The following is a 19,067-nucleotide window of genomic DNA, read 5'->3' as shown; positions in this document are numbered from 1 at the left end:
GGAAGAGAACAAAGGATCTCTGATCTAAGACTAGAAGATAACTTGGTGATGATTTAGCTCAATTCTTTCATATTACAGATACCCACAGAGGTTAAGTGATTTACTCAAGGTCATCAAAGTGCAAAGAGCCAGAGGAAAGGCCTTCTAACTCCAGAACAAACAGGTTGAATTAGATGAAGTTTGGCTGTGAATATATCAAGAGTTGGGGCAGCTAGATGGGGCAGTGGATAAAGCACTGGCCCTGGAGTCAGTAGGAAGGGCCTGAGTCGGGGCGGCCAGGTAGCACAGCAAGTAAGAGCACCGGCTCCAGTGTTGAGAACGCCTGGAGATCGAATCCCGGGCTCAGACAGCACCCACCCAGAAACACCTGGCCGTGTAACCTTGAGCAAGTTACTTAACCCCAATTGCTTAGGGGCGGCCAGGTGGCTCAGCGAGTAAGAACACCGGCTCCAGTGTCTGGATGACCTGGATCAAATCCGGGCTCAGATACTCAGCACCACACCCAGAAATAATAACTGGCCATGTAACCTTGAGCAAGTTACTTAACTCCAATTGCTTAAAAAAAAAAAAAAGGAAGGGCCTGAGTTCAAATCTGCTCTCAGACACTTGACACTTACTAGTTGTGTGACCTGGGCAAGTTACTTAACCAACCCCGATTGCCTCACAAAACAAATAAATAAATCATGTTCATTAGGTGCTTACTCTGTGACAAGCATTTTAGTAAGTATTGAAGATATAAAGAAAAAAGCCAAACAAACAATCCTTACCCTCAAGGACCCTGCATTCTACTGGAAGGAGACAACATGTACACATATAGGTAGATACAAAATGTATATAAAGCATGTACAAGGGTTAGCACTAGGAGCTAGAGGGATCAGCAAAGTCTTCATGAAAAATAAAAGTGGAGTGTGAGGAAACCCCTATGGAAGCAGGAATTCTAACAGGTAGAGGTGGGATAAGAGAATTGTCTATTACAGGCATGCAGAGATAGAAAGTGCAGTGTTGTGTGTCAAGAACAGAAATGGTTAGAGCAAAAGTTACCAAACTTATTTGGCTTATGGCTCCCTTAAAAAAAAATTTACTCAGTTCCCCCTCTCTAAAATCTACTTTTTTTAACCTGGTATTTTTCAATTTCTGTCATTTCAAATATATATATATATATATTTTTTTTTTTTAAAATAATGCAACTTAAAGTAAATAGTTTATTTTATTTTTTTGGAGGGCAACTGGGGTTAAGTGACTTGCCCAAGGTCACACAGCTAATTTGTGTGTGTGTGTGTGTGTGTGTGTGTGTGTGTTAATTGTCTGAGGCCATATTCAAACCCAGGTCCTCCTGACTCTAGGGCCGGTGCACTATTCACTGCGCCACCTAGCCACCCCCTAAATAATTTATTTTAAATTTGTGGGTTTTTCCTGCTTTGAAATTCTGATGAGGCAATATTATGTCAAGTAACCATATAGTATTGTATTGTAAACAAGTCATTTTACACACATATTCCTTCTGATGTATGTCGGACTTCTCAACAACGTGCGACACGATTGCCTGCTAACACTTGCTTATTAAGACCTGTAGGTAGACTTAGCTACTGATTGGTTATAACTTGCATTTTGTGTGTTTATATGGAAAATAAGGCAATTACTATGACTTTAACTCTGTTGCACAACAGATGAAAACATGTACTAATAGTTTTTCAAAATTTTATCTTCTCTTCTTTCCTTATGCTACCACTGCCCCCTTATTTTTATTCAACATACTCTGATTGCACCCAAGGCTATTACCTGCTTCTGGATTGTTTCAATGTCCCCCCAGGGGTAGTATTGCCCACTTTGAGATCCTATGGGCTAGAGAGTCAACAAGCTATTACAGGCACTAGGGGTACAACTGGTTCCTACCCTCAAGGAACCCACATTCTCATAAGAGGGAAAACATGCAAAGAAATATATAAAAAATATGCAGGGTAAATTGGAGGTAATCTCAGAGTGAAGGCACAAGCATTCAAGGGGACTAGGAAAAGCTTCTTATACAAAGTGAGATTTGAACTGGGTCTTGAAGGAAACCAGAACGTAAAGATGAGAAAGCATATGAAGACTAGAAAGGAAGGAAGGGGCAAGGTTGTGAAGTGTTTGAAAAGGCCAAAGGAGGATTTCACATTTGATCTAAGAGGTGATAAGGAGCCACTAGAGTGTATGAGCAGAAGGGTAACACGGTCAAACCTGCTTTTCAGAAAACCACCTGAGCAACTGAGTGGAGGGTGGACTGGAGTGGGCAAAGACTTGAGGCAGGGAGAGCAAACAGAAGACCTTTGTAATAGTCTGGGCTTAAGGGGAAGAGGGCCCACACAAGGGTGGCCAGCTGTGTTGGAGGAGAGAAAGAGGCATGTAAGGGAGTTATTGTAAAGGAAGAATTAATAAGACTTGGCAAAAGATAAGATGGGGGGCAGGGTGAGATAGAGTGAGAAGTCAACAAAGGTAGCTAGGCTGGGGGCCTAAGTAGATGTGAGGATAGTGGTTCCTTTGCTAGCAACAGAGAAGTTCTTAAGAGAGGAAGGTTTGAAGTGAGATCTAATGAGTTCAATGTTGGACAGGTTGAGTTTAATATGTTCACAGGACATTCAATTCAAGATATCCAAAAGTCAGTTAGACACGTGTGACTGGAAGTTAGGGCTAGATAAGTAAAACTGAGAATCATCAGCATGTAATTGATAACTCAGCCATGGGAGCTGATGAAATAACCAAATGAAATGGTATAATGAGAAAAGAAAAGGACAGAACTTCTGAGAGTATATATGGTAATGGAGTGTGACCTGGATGAATATCCAGCAACAGAGACTGAGAAGGATTGTTCAAGTTGGTAGGAGAAGAATAAGGATAGAATAATATCACAAAAAAAAAAAAGAGAAATACTCTTTATCAGAGAGAAGAGGTTAATTAAGAGTGTTAAAGGCTGTGGAGAGGTCAAGAAAGATGAAGAGTGAGAAAAGGCCATTAAATTTGGAAATTAATAAATTTGGAAATCAAGTAGCAATTGTGGAGAAAGCAGTTTTGGTTGAATGATGAGGTGGTAAGTCAGACTGCTGAGAGTTCAGAAGAGATTGAGAGTAGTGGAGTCAACAAGTGTGGCTGGCTTTCTCAAGGAGTTGACATTAAAGGGAGGAGAGCTTTAGGATGATAATTAGCAGAGACAGATGGATCAATATAGTCTTACAGGCAGAAGGAAAGGAGTCAGTAATAGTGAGAGAGTAGGGATAATATAGGGGCAGTCTGCTAAAGGATATGGTATAGAATGAGGTCAAGTGCCTGAGGAGGGGTCAACCTTGGCAAAAATGGCCACCTCTTCAAGTGAGACAAGAGTGAAGAAGACAGTGGGAGACTTCTTCCTTCTTTTTTTGCTTTTTGGAGGGGGGAAGGCAGGGCAATTTGGGGTTATGTGACTTGCCCAAGGTCACACAGCTAGTAAGTGTTAAATGTTGGAGATTGTATTTGAACTCAGGTCCTCCTGACTCCAGGGCCAGAGCTCTATTCACTGTGCCACCTAGCTTCCTGGGGGAAGACATCTTAGTGATGAGAGATTCAGAGGAGAGGAAAAGGAGTTCTTAGCAAATTCCTTCGAACTTTTCTTTCAGTGAGCTATAAAAGCAAATTCTCATTTGAGAAGGTGGCAAGGCTGAGGAAATGGAGTGGGTAGAACAGGAGGAACAAAGATAGTCTGGCAGAGTATGTGATGTGGAATATGTGTAAGACGTCTGGAAAGGTAGGTTAGGGACAAATTGTGAAATATAAGTCAAACAGTTTTTATATTCACTCCTGGAAGTATTAGGGAACAATTGCAGTTTACTGAGTAGGGGAGTATAAATTCATAAGAAATGTGCTTTAAGCAAATCAGTTTGGTAGCTGTGGTGGATTAACTGGAGTAGGAAGAAATTTGAGGTAAGAAGAACAATGAGGAAGAGAATGCAATCTATTCTATATTCTATAGGAGAAGTGATAAGAGCCTGAACTAGGATAGTATTGTGTAAGTGAAAAGAAAGGTCACCTATAGGGGAGCTTTTGGAAAGGTAAGAATGACAAGATTTAGCAACAGACTGGACAGGTGGGATGAGTAAAAGTTGATTAGAATTACACCAAGGTTTGAGTCTATGTGACTGAAAGAATGGTGGTAGTCTTAGCAGTAAAAAAGAAGCTCAGGAGAAGAAAGTGTCTGAAGAGGATGACAATGAATTCTCTTATGGACATGTTGAGTTTGAGATGCCTATGAGACAACTAATTTAAGACATACAAAAGCCAGTTGGTAATATGGAAATGGAGCTCAGAAGAAAGAAGAGAGCAGGATGTTTAGATCTGGGAATCATCTGTATAGCAACAGCAACTGAATCCATGGGAGATGATGATTTCACTGAGTGTGAGAGCATGGAGAATTAAGAAAAGGTTCAAAATACAGCCTTTGGAGCCCAGGGCAGCATTAAGGAATACAATATTGACAGTGGACTGAGAAGGAACAGTCAGATGGCTAAGAGGAGAACCAAGAGAGAAGAGCGAGAAGTACAAAGTCACAGAGAAGAGAAGAGTCAACCGTGTGATTACTGCAGAAAGTTCAGAAAGGAGGAGTATTCTGAAAATCAAATGTAGCAATCACGAATCATTGGTAACTTTGGAAACAGCAGTTTCATTTGGATGGTGGGATCAGGAACCATAATGGAGAGCATTAAGAATGAGAAGAGAAGAAGCAGAGACAAGTAGACATCTTTTTTTCAAGTAGCTTGGGAAAGGGAAGAGATACAAGCTAACAGCTTAAGAGGATGGTGCTATCTGCAGGGTTTTTGTTTTTTAAGGATAGGGAGACTGTCTGCAGTCAGGGAGGAAGCAGGAGACAGGGAAAGATGGAAGATTAGAGAGGTGAGGGCAATCTGCTGTAGAAGTCCATAGGAAATGTCCTTGGCTCAGAATGAGCTATGACTGTTAAAGGAAGCTAAGGATTGCAAAAAGGGCTTTCTTAGTTACATAGGCACAGAAACGCAGATCCAAGAAGGGATAGCACCTTTGCTTCAGATGGATGGTATAATATCTGGCTATAGAGAAAAAACAGATCGCCCTCATTCTGACTTTATTTTATTACAAAAGATAGTGCCTTTTATACTAGAAATGACAGGATAAAAACTACTATTGGGAATTTATACCCAAAGCAATAGCTAAGATGATCTTGATCAATTTAATTCTCCTGGCTCAAATGAGCTACAACCCAGAACCCCGAAAGAAGTGAGAGCTATTAATGATATGAAGGATAATGAAGAATGTTAGAGGCACCATAAGACAGAAAAAGTGTTAACTATCACAGTTTTCAAAAAAGGGCAGAAAATTGAGCCTATAAACCAGTGAACATGATAGTCCTGGGAAAATTCTCCAAAGGATCATTATAGAGATGGCTGACGAATATCTAGAAAGAGATGCAGGAATTACTGAAAGTCATCATTACTTCATCAAGAACATGTCATGTTAGACTCTAAGTTCAATTCCTTTTCTGACAGGGATACTAACATAGTAGAGGAAAGGGATTCTACGGATATACTTTACATAGGTTTCAGCAAAGCTTTGATAAAGCATCTCATACTATTCTTGTGGAAAAGGTGAACAGATAAAAGTTAGGCAATAAAACAAATAGATGGATTCAGAATTGATTAGATGGCTAAATTTGTTAATAGTTAAGTGTCAAATGTGGCAGGTTTCTAGTGGAATATTACAGGGATGAGTGCTTGGCTCTGCAGTGTTAAACATTTTTAAAATGTTAATCAATATACCAGTGACAGTGGGTGAGAGAAAACGGTAAGTACAAATTTTAAGCTTAGGAGAAATAAGGCAAAAGGATAGATGGAATAATAGGAAATTTTTTATGATCAAATAAAAGCATTTCAGAGCTTAAAGTGAAACACTTGTGGGTACAAGCAGGGTAGATAGAAGTGTGCTTATACCCTATATAAAGGTATATACTCCACCTGACATGGAGTGGAAGAGGAACTAAGGAGCTGAGTAGTCTGAAGAAGTAGGAAGTTAGGATATTTGAGTTAATATGTGAATTCTGAAGTACTCTTACTAAAAGCAATAGGTCATGAACTTAAAGGCAAGAACTGGGGTAGAGAGTAAGACTGTGAGTCAAGCAGTAAGATCATTGAGAAAGGAGAGGGAATGTTCTTTGAGCTAGTATTTTATATAATAACCTATATGGTCTCTATTTTAACTCAGATTCTGTGAGGCACTATTAATGACTGAAAATTAAAGCATATAATGGCTAAGATGTTTGGGGGTGTTCAGAGATTAAAATGGGGAGAAAAATCAGTGATCTACTTTAGAAATCTAAGATTCATTTAAAATAATTTTCAATTATTAAGCAAGCATCAGTTGCCTGCTCCAATATCACTCTAAAGGAAGAAGTATGAGAAGATATCCTTTTTTCCTATTAGTTTGCTGCGAAATAGAAGAAAATAGAAGGAAAAAAATGACCTTTCTTTGCATTCCTACAGTGTACCTGGCACAGGTACAGTGGCTGGCACATAGCAGGCACTTATTGTTTGTTGACTTGACTTGATATAATGCATTGAAAACTCACCCCCTCCCAAGAAAATAGGTGCCGCAAATCCTACCAAGATAGACAGAGTGAATATGGATACAGAATTAGATTGTATGCTCTAAGGACCAACCTAGCTAGATTGAGAAAGGCTCACATAAGAAAACCAGCAACTCAAAGATATTTTCAGCCTCAATAATTCAAGAAGATGATCTATTGTGGCATGTGGGGCTGGGTGAGAGAGCTATTAAGCACCTACTATGTTTCAGACTCTGTGTTAAGTTCTATATAAATATTACCACATTTGATCCTCACAATCCTGGGAGGCAGTTGCTATTACTATCCCCATTTTTACTAATGAAGAAACTGGGGTATAAAAAGGTTAAATGACTTACACATCTAGAAAATGTCTAAGGGTGGATTTCAACTAAGGTCAACTAAGGCTAGCTGCCATGATGGAGCCTGTGATATGTGTTGGAAGAAGAAGTACCTATTTCTATAAAATGACTGATGACAGAAGACATATGAGGTCTACAGTCTTAGGAAACTAGTAATACTAGAGGGCTCTTTTACAGGCCCAGAGATCAGGAGTGGAGTACATATTGTGCAATTATATGCTAACAAAACCAAGAACAAAAAAGAAAAAAGGAATACCTTTAAAAATGTAAAATACCCAAAGTATCAGAAGACCAGATAGAGATTTTAAATATTCCAAACTCAGAAAAGGAAACAGAACTAGCTGTAAAGGGAATATCAAAGAAAAAACTCTTGGACCTAATAAGAGTCACAGGAGAATTCTATCAAACTTTTAAAGAAGAGTTAGTATAAATATTTCACAAATTATTCTCAAAAATTAGGAAAAAATTCTACCAGAATCTTTCTACAAGACAAATATAGTCCTAATATCTAAACCAGTCAAAATAAAATGTGAAAGAAAACTATAGGCTGATATCATTAGTGAATATCAATTCAATGATTTTTAAATAAAATCCAGCAAAACAAACTGTAGTGTTTATCGAAGAAATCATTCATTATAATCAAATAGGATTTATACAAAGGATGCAAGCAAATAGATATAATTCATCATATTATAAATTAAAACTTCCAAAACCACATAATCAAATCAATAGATGCAGAAAAAACCTCTGACCAAGCACAAATTTTAATGCTAAAAACTCTACAAAATAGAGGTATAGAGGGACTTTTTAAAATATCATAAAAATATTTATCTAAAACCAAAAACAAGCATCATATGCAATGGGGATACAGAAAAAAACTTTTCTAATAAATATGGGAGTAAATCAAGGACATCAATCTTCCACTATTATTTGATACAGTTCTGGAAACAACAGCAATAAGACAAGAGAAAGGACTTAAAGGAATTAAGATAGGAAAAGAGGAGATCCCTGTTTGCTGATATGATACTTTACTTGGAAAACTCCAGGGAGTAAGTAAAGGAACTATTTCAGAAGATAATTTTTGTTTTGTTTGTGTCCAACTTTTCATGACTCCATTTTCAAATTTTCTTGGCAGAGATACTGGAGTGGTTTTCCATTTTCTTTTCCTGGTCATTTTATGGATAATAACTACATTATAATAACAAAACACAAGAAGGAATAAGGGAAATTCCATTCCAAATAATTACAAAATGCATAAAATGTCTGGTGATCTATTTCCCAAAGCAAAAAAAAAAAAGACTTTCATAAATTCAATTACAAAGCACTCCTTAGAAAAATAAAAGACCAACTTAATAGCTAGAGGAATATTCAGTGCTCGTGGCTACTTATACAATATCATAAAAATGACAATACTACCGAAATTAATTTATACTTTTACTATAACATCCATCAAATTACCAAGAGAATATCCTACAAAACTTGATAAAATAATAAAAAATAATTCATTTGGGAAAAAAAAAGATCTGGAATATCAAGGGAAATGATGAGAAGAAATGAAGACAGAATAGTTATCAAAACCATCTGTTAGGGGTAGCTAGGTGGTGCAGTGAATAGAGAGCACCAGCCCTGGAGTCAGAAGGACCTGAGTTCAAATTCAACCTCAGACACTTACCACTTAATAGCCATGTGACCTGGGGCAAGTCACTTAACCCCAATTGCTCTTCCAAAAAGCAAAAAACAAAACAAAAAAACCCCCATCCATTATTTGTTAAAAAAGAGAGATATTCCACTGGAATAGACTAGACTAGGGAGAATTAGAAACAACATAAATAATTGAGTTTTTGCTAAAATAGAAAACAAACTACCAGAAAAGCTCCATATCTGATTAAAAACGGAGAAAACTGGAATGCAATCTAGCAGCATCTTATATCACACTCCACGATACAGTCTAAATAGATGTTATCTTAATATTAAAGATAATTCTATTAAAAAATTATATGAGAAACAATGGATATACCAATCACAGCTATGAATAAGAGATGTATTCTTAACCAAACAAGAGAGAAGGGCAATTAAAAAAGAACAAAGAGGTAAGTTTAATTACTTGAAACTGAAAGCTTCTGCACAGACAACTTAAAGCATTTAGGATAGGAAGAGAAGTAGTCAAATGTGAAAAAATGTGCATCAAATTTCTCTGATAAGGGTTTGATATCCAAAATAAATAAAATGAACTCTCTGTGTATAAATACACACTCACTACTGATAAGACTTTCCCCCAAAAATAATGAGCAAAAGATATGAAAAGTAATCAAAAGAACTCCGAAATACTCATAAGCACATAAAAATATTCATCCAAAGCTCTAATAAGAGTAATGAGATCTTACACCCTGCAAATTGGCAAAAATGGCAAAATACAGCAACAGTCAATATCGGAAGGAATGTAGAAAGACAGGTATACCTATGGTGGACCTGTGAAATGATATAACTATTTTGGAGTCATTTGAAAATATACAAAGAAAGTGACTAAAATGTCCATATTCTTTGAACCCAGAGACTCCTTTATGGAGCTTATACCAGAAGGAAACCATTGATAATAAGAAAGACCCCATATACTAAAAATATTTATAGCAATACTTTTTGTAATAGGTAAGACTTGGAGGCAAAGTAGATACCCATAAATTGGCAAATGGCTGAACAAATTGTGACACGTGAATGTAACTGAATTACTATGTTGTAGGAAATGATGTATGTGATAAGTACAGACAATCATGGATTTATAGGAACTGAAGCAGAGTGAAGAAAACATTATACACAGTAATTACAACAATGTAAATTGAAAGAATGACACCCCACAAAAAAAATCAAAAGTAAATGTAATAAAATTATAATAGGTCCTCAGATGAAAAGATATGAAAAGTTATTGCTGAACCACCTCTTCATGGAGATGGGAGGTCCAACAGTTGATACACAATGCCTATTTTTTCAGCTTTTTTTCATTGCACAGATCAGTTGTGCTGACTTTTAAAAAAATTATTCTAAAAAAATATACTATTTATCATATGTCCCCCTCTTTGGCAGGGGGAGGATAAGAGGAGATATACTTGGGATACTATATAGTGATATAATATAAAATATAAAAAAAAACAAAAAAGAATAACAAACAAAAAGTATTTACAACCAAATGAAAGAATGCCTTAAGTGATGAATAATAAGAAATGAAAATCAAAACAATCCTGAAACCCTGTGATGTTTTACCTCACACCTGCAAAATGGCAAAAATGTCAATATTCATTGTTAGAGGCATATTAATTAATGTTGGCTGAGCTCTGAAATGATACAATCATTTTGGAAAGTAATTTGGAATTTTGTCAGTAAAGTGACTACACTTTTTGAACCAGAGACTCCATTATTGGACTTATACCCCAAGGAAGTCATTGATAAGAAAATACCCATATAAACCAAAATATATTTATAATAGTGTTTTCTTTGATAGAAAAGAATTGGAAACAAAGCAGATACTCATTGACTGAGAAATAGCTAGACAAATTTTTATTGAACACGAATATGATGTAATATATATATATATATATATATATATATATATTTAAAGCAATCGGGGTTAAGTAACTTGCTCAAGGTTACACGGCCAGTTATTTCTGGGTGTGGTGCTAAGTATCTGAGCCCGGATTTGATCCCCAGGTCATCCAGACACTGGAGCCAGTGCTCTTACTCGCTGTGCTACCTGGCCGCCACTAAATATGATGTAATATTAATGTGAAGTTTATTATGAATGTGAACACAAAGAAGCATGAAGAGATCTATGTGAATTGATGCCAAAGTAAGCAGAGCTCCAGTAATGGTAATGGTAATTTGAAGATCTTCCCTGCCCTTATATATAAATAAGAAAGGTGGAGCAGAACTGAGGGGAAGCTGGGAGTCAGAGCAGTTAGACCTGGGGGAGAGAGAGGATACAGGCAATCAGGCAGCTAGTTTTTTGAGTCTGTGGGAAGGCTTTGGGATGGTGTTGCTCCCTGCAGTGATAACTAACTTCTTTGTTGCTATGATGGATTCGGTTTTCTGGTGTCTAAATAAGTGTTTTTCTTCTATCTTCTATAAAGAGAGTCTGTTATATTTTGCAATTCAGGACTATGCCGGCATATTCATAGTCACTGTCGGTGCTGTTATATTGCCTTGGCAAATATACTATTACTATATAGCAAATAATTACTATTTATTTACATAATTACTATAATTATGTTAAATAAAGAGAACTTACACTTAAGAAAACAAAAATCATTGTAGTAAAATTATAAAGATCAAGTATGACTTTAATGAAGAGATATGAGATGACAACCCCAAACCACTCCCTTCTGTATAAGTAAGAGATCCAAAGTATTACACATTGCATATGTTTTTTGGTCTTTTTCTATTTATTGGTTGTGTTGATTTTTTCCTCTTTTTTTTCTTAAAAACAAAACAAAACAAAACAAAAAACCCCAAAAAACACAACCTAACAGATGGTTCTCAATGGGCAAGGGGAGGAATACTGGGGAAAAGTAAGCTTATACAATGCTAAGTCACCAATAAAAGCTTATTTAAAATTTATTTTATATATATGCAATATGTCATAATAATATCATGTCATCCATCTCTCTCTCTTGTTCAGTAATCAGGTTGTTTAATTTTGAGAAAGAGCTAAATTGTTTCCTTCTATTCCACATCCTGGCCTACACCCAATTTCCCCACTACCGCTCCTCCATTTACTCCTATACACCTTAGCATACCATTCTGAGGCCTATCTTCATTTTCTCTTTTTGTTTCATTCTACCCCTAATCTATTATTAACAAATTCCCTATGACCCTATCTTCATCTCATATTCCACCTACTATCATTCATAGAAATTTGACTGTTTCCAGAAGACAAAGAACGACTGGCTACCCTTGACAGTGTGTGTTTCTCCTTTTTTCATGCCCCGACACAATGGTCTAACAGGAAGAGTCAATCTGCTTTTTGTTCCTCAACACCATTTCCAAATTCTGGATGTTATAATTCTCCAATAATTTATCCTTTTGAGTTCACTTCATCTATCTATATCTTGTCTCTCCTTCTGCCTTATTGCTCCTAAGCCCACTATTAAAGTTGCACTGATACCTTTTGTTTTTTGCACAATTTATATTTTCTGATATATATGACTCTACACAGAACACTCAAGAAAAACAGAAATATCATTGAATAAAATCAAATAACAAACTGACCACACGACAGTATATGCAACACTCATATATATAGTCCTTTTCTACCCATTTTAGAGAAGTGTTTCATCATTTATCCTTTGGAATGTTGTCTTAAATCCAAATTTAGCTTCTTTTTATGGCAACAGATTATGTGTGGAACTTGGAGTCAAGATGACCCAAGTTCAAATTTCATTTTAGACTTTCTAGGCAACCCATTAACTGTTCTATGCCTCAGCAAGCTTATGTGTAAAACAGGGATAACAGTATCCATGTCAGAGCTGCCATGAAGATCAAATTGGTAAAAATATGCACAGCAATTTGGAAACCTTAAAATACAATATAACTAAATGCTAGTCATTACTGCATTACAACAGTCATTGTGGATCCTATTCTCCCACTTCATGAGTATGCCCCATCTCTTCTGTTTCCAGCCTCACTCTCCTATCTTCACAATCTTGACCCTGTAGTTCAAGCACACACTGGCGTTCACTTTGGATCCCTTGCTCCCTTGTTTCACCACATTTTATTCCTATTCCTGTTCCACCTCAGGCTGTTACGACCATCTTTCTTATTCTTCTTTGACTGACTCTATCCTCGTCTTCTTAGCAGCTGTTCCAAACTCTCTCTTACTTCATCAGGTTTTTGATCATCCCACTCCTAGAAGGCGACTTTACTTCCTACTTCAACAAAGAAACGGAAGCCATCCATTCTGAGTACATACCTTTTTCCACAACTCAGAAAACACCTTCACCCATCTTGTTCTCCTTTACTCATATCTAAGGAAGAGGTGATCCTTTTCCTTTTCAAGCCAATCCTTCCCTGTCCCCTACCAGAATTTGTCCCACCAACCATTTCTTCCTTCTTGCTAATCTTCAACAAGAAGCCCTGACTCTTCTTCTGCTACCTACAAATATGCCCAGATTCTTCCATCCTTAAAAAAATCTTTGCTTGACCCTTTAACTATGATCCTTTTATAGATCTTCTCCTTTTTACAGCCAAAATCATAGACTTTAAAAGATATGTATTTGTTATAGTTTTGTCCTCTTCTTTGTAATAATATCACCAGTTCTTATAGGTTTATTAATGATCTTAAGACAGATAGCATATACATATACACACTCACCTTTATATCTCATATCTGAACTCCAGTCCTGAATCACCAAATGCCTCCTGTATATCTTCTTATGGATGTCCCATTACTGTTTTAAACAAAATGCAACTCATTATCTTCCCCCCAAACCTAGCCAAGAGGCAAAGATTAAATGTGTAGTGGAATTCACAACACAAATGGAAGAAATGGGAGAGGAAGTGGAGGGAGAGAAGAGAAAATCAGTTCCATTTTTGACATGGTAAATTTTAGATGCTCCTGGTACTATCAGATAAAGATAACCAGAAATATAAGACTAGGGTTAGGCATATGTATTGGGGTACATACACACACATTTGGGAGTAATGTCCATCATACAGGGTAAATAAAATCACGGAGGATGGCAAGATAAAATGTGAGGGGGGAAGAAGGAAAGGGGAAAAAGGAGAAGGAAGAGAAAGAGAAGAAATCCAAGAGAGAGCTTTAGGGGGAAACCCATGACTGTAGGGTTGGGAAACAGATAAAAATCCATCAATAGAGAATACGAACAGCAAAGTTATCAATAAGGATGTGTTTGAGAAAAAACTGTAAAAATGAGGAGTTAAACCAAATTGTAAATAGGATAGGGAGAACAAGGTTTTACTTCAAGGGCACCGAATCACCCGTGGTGACCACTCTCTCTCTATACTTGTCTTCATGGCCCTCAGTCAGAATCTTGTCATTTATTGCAGCCCTTCTTTCATGGGCCTGACTTTTCCGATAGTGGCTCCCAAGTTAAAGGATTAAGAATTAAGAGATCACTGATGATTTTAGAGTTTCATGTGAGTGATAGATTAGGAAGACAAATTGCAAGTACTGAGAAGAATGGGAAGAAAATGACAGTATAATAGAATAAAGAGATAGCATAATATTTAGAAAGTAGATAAATGGATTGACTGAAGATTGGTTTTATTTTTTAAAGGTTAGGGGAGATGAGGCCATGGGTTTGGGAAAGAAAACAGTTGAAAGGAAGGAGGGTGGGAAAAAGGGAGAACATAAGAGTGAAATTATGTGCAAATACTTAATGGGAAGGCTCTCAAAAGATAGAGGCTCTGAAGGACATGAGGAAAAGTGCTACCCTGGTAAAGAAGATAATAATTATAGAACTTTAAGATTTGCAAAGTACTTTTCATAACACTGTCTCATTTGGTTCTCACAACAACCTTGGATGTTGATGGTATTATTATTTCCATTTTATGGATGAGGCAGGCCCAGAGAGGTAAAGAGACCTGCCCTGATCACACAGCTGAATGTCTGAAATCAGGATCTGAATTCGTCTTCCCGATTCCAACATATGAATTCAATCCACTAAGCAATCCAGCTGTCTGACACAGAAGGAAGAACATAAAGGGGAGTAAGCGAATAGAAATGAGAAGCAGCCAACTGTGAGTCTAATTCACTTCATTCTGCACTGACCAGAGTGCTACCAGACCCAAAGAAAGGGAGGAGGCATGAAATCTGAGGATGGCAGTTGGTGGAGGTAGCTCTTCTTATTATCATCCCCCTCCAGGGATGAGGAAGGAGTCCACAGGGTTACTGTAGGAGTGAGATTTTCAGGGGAATCTTCTTCAGAGTTTAAAATACAGTAGCAAAACCACAATTCCAAAGGATTCATGATGAAAAATGCTCTCAACTTCAAAATAGAGAGCTGACAGATGCAGAGTGCAAATTAAAGCTATTTTCTTCTCTTTATTATTTTATTTGGACATGGCTAATGTGGGAATTTGTTTTTTATATATTTATATAGGGCTTTGCTTTTCTTGCTTTCTCAATGGCTGAGAGCAGGAAAAGGAGACACAGGATTATGAACTGAAAATAAAAAAACAAAAACAAAATAAAGGAGGAAGGGGCAGGTCAAAAAGTAGAGGGTTTTTGAGGTGTGGCTTGAGAGATGGGAGTACTCATAATAGATAGCATCTATTTTCTCAGTAATTGATAAAGAGGCCATCTGCTGAGAGAAGCAGGTTGGAGAGGGGTGTCACTGGTTTTTTTTTTTTTTTGGTAACTTAAGTATGAGTCTTTTATTTGTCTCTACTAAATATCTTATTTAGCCTGTTAAGATGTTTTTGAATTCTGTCACCCACCATATTACAACTACCCTCCAATTTCACGTTATTTATAATTTTTATAAGCATCCCCTCTCTTTGTGATCCAGCTACACTGGCCTATTTACCAGTGGAGCACATAACATTCCAATTATCTAGGTCACTAAAAACAGAAAGTGGTGGTAACACCATTTTTAACTTGAACAATTCATTAATCAACATTCTTGTGATTAAATTATCTAACTGACTACAAAGTCAACTGCTCGGCTATTCTATTGTCCATGAGAGACTTTGTTAATTGCCAAGTTGAGATTATTTTTAAAAAGTGGTATTTCTGGGGCAGCTAGGTGGTGCAGTGAATAGAGACCACCGGCCCTGAAGTCCGGAGGACCTGACTTCAAATCCAGCCTCAGACACTTAACACTTACTAGCCATGTGACCTTGGGCAAGTGGCTTAACCCCAACTGCCCTCCAAAAAGCAAAAAATAAAAAAAAAATAAAAGGCAGTATTTCCCAAATCTACCAATCTAATATGGCTATAAAAATAATGTTAGAAGGATATGTCTTCTTATTTAACTTTTACTGGCTCATACTGATCAATTGTTTTTCTAAACTGGGCAAACATGGAAAGATGAACCAGGCATAAATTTAAAAGGAAAAGCAAGAGTTACAATCAATTCCCAGCTGAATTTAAATGAGCAACATAGAGCTGAAACTTCAACATTCATTTAACTGGATGTTCAGTAGACATCTTAATCCTGACTTGCCCCAAACTAAACTCATTATTTTTCCTTCTAAATCCTCCTCCTTTTCCTACTTTCCCTATTACAGATATTGTAGAGGAATACACCAATCTCCTAGTCCCTCAGGCTCACAACTCTGGAGTAATGCTTGACTTCTCACTACCCCTCACCCCTCGATATCCAACTCTTTCCCAGGCCTGTCAATGTTACCCTTGTAACTTCTCTTGAAAATACCCTTTCTCTCTTCTGACATTGCCACTACTCTAGTGCAAGCCCTCATCACCTCATGCCTGGACACTGCAATAGCTTTCTGATGGCTCTGCTTGTCTTAAAGCTCTTCCCACTCCAATCCATCCTCCAGTCAGCCATCAAAGTGATTTTCCTAGAGTGCAGGTGTGACTATTTCACATATCTCACCACCTCATTCAAATTCCAGTGGCTTCCTATTGCCTTCAGGAGCAAATAAAAAATCTTCTGTTTGGCATTCTTCTTATACCTTACTTCCTGCCATGTACTCTTTAATCCAGTGACCTTGGCCTCCTGACCATTCCATGAACAACACATTCCATCTCTGTGCTGAGCGTTTTCTCTGCCTGCTCCCCCAAAGTCCCCCATGCCCGGAATGCTCTCCCTCCTCAAATTCACCAACTTCTCCAGCTTTCTTTAAGTCGCAACTAAAAATCTCATCTTTTATAGGAAGTTTTTCCCAACCCATCTTAATTCCAGTGCCCACCCTCTCTACTGTTTCCTATTTATCCAGTATATAGCTTGTCTTGTATATACAGTCAATTCTCAACATTAACGATTTCACTTTTATGACTTCAAGCATTCATGTGATTTTTATTAGTATCCTCACTTTCACTCTCCCATCGGCAAACTGAGCATACTCACAGCTATGAGTTACAGAGAAAAAAGAGAGGCACAATATACCCTCAAGTTTGTAAAGAGCTCTCCAGACATTCCTTACATATATTCACTGTTTGTCTTTAAATTCAAGTTTATTGTTGCAATCATTCCCCAAAGGGTAGAACAAATCCTTTGGGCTTTAAGGCAATGTCAAAATCATGCCAATCTCTACATATTCTGACAATAGCAAACTCTTTTTTGGTTTTCAGAGAGTATCCACGGTAGAGAGGTTTACAGCAGTATAACGTACAGTACAAAGTCTTCAACTGCCATCTGACACAGTGGAATGGAAGATTCAGGTTAAAAAATATTTTAGATTTAAGAATTTTATTTGCTGTACAGTATTTATGGTACTATAGATTTCATGTATTATGAAAAATGAATATTGCATGAAATCAATGTTTTTTTTTTCAAAATGAGATGTTAGCACAAAAAGTCACAGAATTCTAGAGAATTACCATGAAGAAAAAATTTTAGCATATTACCCATTTTATTTTGTGTACTGCATTTTATGGGTAATTTCATGGTTTCTGTTAGGAAAAGTGGATACCATCAGAATTAATGTTTTGTTATAAAGAATTATATGCAGAAAAGTATCTAGCCAAATATTAAGAGTTTTTGGTGGTCGCAAGAACCTATTTCCTATAGGGTTAATGTATTTGCATTTTTTACTTTCTTACTATTTTCTAGGAATGTTATCCCTATAAAAGTTGAGAACTGACTATATATTTTTTACATGTTGTCTCACCCATTAGACTTTAAGTTCCTTTGGGGCAGGGACCATCTTTTGCCTCATTTTGTATCCCTAGCACATAATGCTAAATAAATTTTTGTTGATTATTAATTAATTTATTAAATGGCTGCTATGGTCTAGGTGTTGGGCATATAGAGTGATAGGCTGAACGTAGTCACATGAAGCCTGTGGTGGGAGATTTGCTGAGGGGAAGCAGAGCCCACAGAGAAGCTGGTAAAGAGTGAGACAGTTGGAGAAAGAGGCACTTAAAGAGTGAGGGTTTTGTAAGTAAATATTGATCACATATTGGTTTGTGGGAAGGCTAAAGGATAGCATGGCTCTCAGCATGATTGTGGACTCTGAGCATCTTTGGTGCTTCAGCTTACTGGCTTTAGGATCTGGTTTTCTGGTATCCAAATAAATCCGTCAACTTTGTCCTCTATCTGGAGAGTCTGGCATATTTTATGATATTAATAGTCACAGTCTTTATTGTGATCATGGGCGCTGTAAATATTGCATTGGCACTACACTAAGTCACACAGCTAGCCAATGTCTGAAGTTCAAATGTGAACTCTGGTACCTCCTCCAATACTGCCATCACCTTGGGGGCAAGCCTTCATCATGTTATACTTTATTGCAATAGTGCAGCAACAAAGTACATATATATGGTGAGGGGAAAATGAATAATAAAGAATAATACTAATAGGATAAATCTGGGAGATTGGGATGCCTAGTTGGGGATGGATGTCTGTGTCATATGGATAAATACCCAGTAAAGGAGACTAAAGAGAGAGGTCAGAGCAGAGGTCAAGAGGCAAACCTGAATAGAGAAAGGTTACAAAAACCCAGACAGGAAAAAGTGCCTAGGAAGGTGGTCAATAGTACCAAATGTAGCAGATAGGTTGCAAAGGATTAGGACTAAGAAGGAAAAATCAGATTTAGTAATAAGACATCCTTGGTACTTTGGAGACCATTGTCAGCAGAGTGATGAAGTCAGAAACAAGAGTGTAAAATTGAATGACTGCACACATCTAAACTATATTGGATTGCTTACCTTCTCGGAGAGAACTCAAATCTTTTTTAAAAAGTTATTTTAACATGTAATTGGGGAAAACTAAAATACGATTTTAAAAAAGAATAAATGAGAGAAGAACTGGGAGCAGTGAATATAGATAGCTTTTTCAAGGAATTTGATTGAGCAGATGGCAATCTGGTGACATTTTTTTTTGGAGGGCAAATGGGGTTAAGTGACTTGCCCAAAGTCACACAGCTAGGTTTTGTGTGTGTGTGTGTGTGTGTGTGTGTGTGTGTGTGTGTGTGTGTGT

The 19,067-nt window shown here is 37.1% G+C and overlaps 1 protein-coding gene across 4 annotated transcripts in view; it reads right to left on the bottom strand.

Annotated features, from left to right (window-relative positions):
• The window catches only part of APP (amyloid beta precursor protein), a 192,423-nt gene that overhangs the window by 69,473 nt on the left and 103,883 nt on the right, over nucleotides 1-19,067 (bottom strand). The gene's annotated exons all lie outside the window — the stretch shown is intronic.

This window comes from Petaurus breviceps, unplaced genomic scaffold (genome assembly GCF_028583685.1).
Source record: "Petaurus breviceps papuanus isolate PSGF00001 unplaced genomic scaffold, PetGlider_PUasm1.0 90897, whole genome shotgun sequence".
Taxonomy (NCBI): Eukaryota; Metazoa; Chordata; class Mammalia; order Diprotodontia; family Petauridae; genus Petaurus; species Petaurus breviceps.
Note: the sequence above shows the minus strand (reverse complement) of the source record. Positions and strands in the feature narration are given on the sequence as shown.